The sequence below is a fragment of the Apus apus genome, chromosome 1 (genome assembly GCF_020740795.1).
Source record: "Apus apus isolate bApuApu2 chromosome 1, bApuApu2.pri.cur, whole genome shotgun sequence".
Lineage (NCBI taxonomy): Eukaryota > Metazoa > Chordata > Aves > Apodiformes > Apodidae > Apus > Apus apus.
The window spans coordinates 81,907,806-81,911,921 of record NC_067282.1 but is presented as its reverse complement, the minus strand read 5'-3'; positions in this window follow the sequence as shown (position 1 = coordinate 81,911,921).

Here is a 4,116-nt window from a genome sequence, read left to right as displayed (position 1 = left end):
AACTGGATTTGGAGCAGCTGACCTGCTTCCACTTCAGCTTTCACACACAATGATTTCTGAAGCAGCTGTGAACACTACAACCATTTTAGGTGGATGGCTTTTGCTACCAGCAAGCAGTTAAATACACCTCATTATCCTTTACTCACTTCTTTGCCTTTCCTCCCTGCCAGATGCTTTATTGGTGTCCTTTCCTCTCAAGGATGACATGTTCCTACAAAGGGCTTGGGGATACAAATATAGTTTTGTTTCAGTGATACAGTCACACTTGTTAACGCATGACTGTACCACCCAGAAACACCCACCTCATCCAAATGTGCTTTTGGCAGTCACTGTCTTCAGCTGGTGCCTAATTGTTCTTGGTGCTAGGGTGGTACATGGAAATAACTATGTGCCAAATTATTTTCTCCAGTAGTTACAAACTCAGCACATTATTTCTAGGCAAGTACACATTACTATTTGGCCTTTGCATTTCAGATTCCCTTGCAGAAGGGAAACAGAAAATCACTGCTGTAGCCATTGGAAGAACGGGTTCTTTGAACTCTACACACCAACAAGTAAATGCTGCAAGAAAAGGAAGAGGAAATCCTTGTAGCAGCCCTGTAAGGACTAAGCATAAACCTAACATTGTGTCTCATCTAGAAGAAAAAGAGTTGCACCTGTGCACAGGCAGCTGTTTTCAGGGAAATAATGGGTCAGCAGTCATCTCCTGTTCATGGCAAGCATTCACTAGCACTCCAATACCCAAGCAAGCAGTAAATGGCACTGCCTGGTGGCTCTCGTATTCGTCCTCTGAAGTGTTGCTGCACTACCAGGAGAGTGCTACCAATAGCAGAACTGCCAACAATTACCAGCAAGGTGGTAACTTCCCTCACTCGTAACAGATACCAAAGACTGAAAAGCAACCCTACAAAGACTGAAAGCAACCTTGTATCCTCTGGAACTTCAACTGAAATACAACTTTCCTAAATTCCAGTTCTTTACTTCATGTTCAAGTGAGTTACTTCTTAAGTAAGAATTCTGCAACTCAGGAAAATTTCAGAGAGAAATACTTTTAGGGAAGGAAAAAGTACTGTGTTTCATTAGCCAAACTATACCAGTACAATTATTTATTAAGAATGTTGGTTGAGGAAGACAAAGAAGATGCTTGCTGAATGCTGTTACTTTTTATCCACTAGTAGCTTGAATCAATTGTATCCACTCCTTAAAGCACATATTTATTTAAACTATAGTTTTGAAGATGTTTGCTGTTACATACCAGATGAGCAGCACAAACAAAATTAGGCTCCCTTTCCTCTTTAAAACAAGATCGTTCCTATACATGTTGGATGCTTTCTCTCACTAAATTAAACCTTTGCCTGTTCTTCCCATACACTCATTGATTCGAAACTCAGAGTAGTATTTTATGGTTTGGGGTTTAAAGATGAAAAAGAAAACAACACAGAAAGTGCTAACTGCTAAGCTAATGCTAGAAGAGCAATTAATCTTCTCACTTTCAGTTTAGATCACGACTGGTAGTAGACATTTAATGCAATAGCTCGCTCTCTGCTGGCAGCACTCCAAGATGCAGAAGCTGTGGCTAATTTGTATGACAGCAAGCGTCTGCTAAGCAACTCACTTTTGGCTAAGCCTGTTTTCCCGTATTTCACAGTAAAAAGCTGCACAAAATAGTGCACTGCCATGAAATAAGAAATCAGACAGTTTGTACACCAGTAGTTTCTAGTCTAGCAGGCACTAGAAGGTAGCTGCTCCACACACACCATTAACCAGTAGGAGCAACGCTGTGTCTTCATCCAGAGCAAAATCAGTCAAAATCTTTCACATCCATCTATTATTTTGGAAGTAGTCAGGAAGCAGCCTGAACTGACTCATGGCCAGGTGGGCTCAACACAAACAAGCACAGGTGCAAAAAGAGATTCCTTCAAGGATAATGCCACCAGCAGCAAGCTTAGTCAGTGCTAACTAGTAACAAAACCAAGAGCAGTCCAGCAACTGTCCCATCTTCCCTGGCAAGAGCTCAAACCAGGTATTAACAGTCCCTTAATATCAGTTCCTGCAGGTTATTGTCCATCCTAACTGAGCTGGGCTCTTTCAATCCTTCTGTTTAGCAAGACAGTGTTGAATTATCTCATCAGCTCTGTGATGGTCAGTACACAGTTCGCATGCCCTGTCATCATAAAGTTCAGCTTGGAAGCTTGAGGTCATCATTCAGCAAAAATGCTGGAATTTAAGATTATAAAAATTAATGTTAAGGGTTTTCAGGTTGTGGATTTTTCTTCCACACCTACTTTGACAGCAAGTAAACTGCAGTCATTTTGAATCCAGAAGAGTTTTCCAAGCAGCAAATAAAAGTTAAGCATGAGCTTACTTTTCACACACACAAAAATACGACCATTGGATTGTCTGTAACCTCATTAATTGACGGTCTTTTGCATTTTGGCAAGTATTTCTCCCATCTTGTTTCCAAAGTGTGGAAGAAATATTAATTAATTAGTCATCTGAGGTAGGTAGGAGGTCTTCCCTTTTACAGGCAGGAAACGAGAAGTTGAGGGAAGCAGACACCCAGCACCTCAATCTGGGTGAGGCCTTGGGGTGTCATTCAGTATACAAAACAAGAGAGGAGAACAAAGGTTGTTTTCAAAGCTAATGTGAGAATGACAGAATCACAAAATGGTTGAGGTTGGAAGGGACCTCTGGAGGTCATCTCATCCAACTCCCTGCTCAAGCAAGGCCACCCGAAGCCAGGACAATCCAGATGGCTTTTTAATATCTCCAAGGGTAGAGACTTCACCACTTCTCTGGGCAACTTGTGCCAGTACACATTCACCTTCACAGTAAGAAAGTGTTCCTCACACTCAGAAGGAGCCTCCTGTGTTTCAGACCCATTGCCTCTTGTCCTATCACTAGGCCCCACTGAAAAGAGCCTGGCTCCATTTTCTCTTCACCTTCCTTTCAGGTATGTAAACACTTAGAAAAATTTATCCTTAGTCTCTCATCTCCAGGCTGAATAGTCCCAGCTCTCTCAGCCTGTCCTCATACAAGAGATCCTCCAGCCCCTTCATCATCTTAGTGGCCCTTTTTTGGACTCTATCCAGTATGTCCATGTCTCTCTTGTACTGAAGAGCCTAGAACTGTACTGTAAGCAGAGGGGAAGGAACACCTCCCTCAACCTGTTCTCAACACTCCTTCTAACAGAGCCCAGGACACCATTTGCCTACTTTGCCACAAGTGCACACTGCTGGTTCATGTTCAGCTTTGTGTCCACCAAGATGCCCCCAGGTCCTTTTTTTGACAAGATGCTTTCCAGCTTGTCAGCCTGCAGCATATATTAGTTCAGAGCATTCCTTCCCAGGTGCAGGATTTTGATCATTCCTTGGCTGAACTGCATAATACAATTTGAGGGAAGAAAATAAGAGCTGTGAAGTGGAGCAACTCAGGAAGGGGGAAGGAGGAGGAAAACATGGAGAGACAAAAACTGAGCCATTTTCTCATTATAAAGCCAGGCAGCCTTGAAATGGACTTCCTTGAACTCATCACAGCTCAGATCCAACTAACAGAAATGCCACTTCACTTTGAAGCTGCCTGGCACCTCCCAGGAGCTGAGGACAGACAGGGGAGGAGGTTGTTTTTCCATCTTCAGCCCACACAAGGGTCAGTACAGTACAGCACTCTGTATCTGAGCATACAGGATCTTTCTTGAAGATGAGTGTGACAATACCAGTCAGCACCAGGCACATCCAGTCTGTGAGACTGAAGAACTGCAGGTACTGAGATTGTAAAGGCTACAAATTGCAGAGAAAAAAAAAAAAAAAAAAAAAGAGTAGTATCAAAGCACATATTTTAAAATCTTATCTAGTTTTCAACACTGCCCTCTCGCCCTGTCAGAAGCTAGCTTGAGCCCAGGAAGAGTATGGAACAGGGACTTTGTCCCTTGCTTTAGACATGGCCAGGGACATATGCTAAGCTTGTTTTATATTTCACAAATACAAGTTACATAAAGTCAAACTACTACCATGTTTCCTGCCTCTCCCTGTTAAATACCCTGGTGTATGCCAATCCTCCCCAGCCCCTGACAGTCTGGCCTTTGCCTATGTCTCCAGTTCACTGAACATGGAGTTA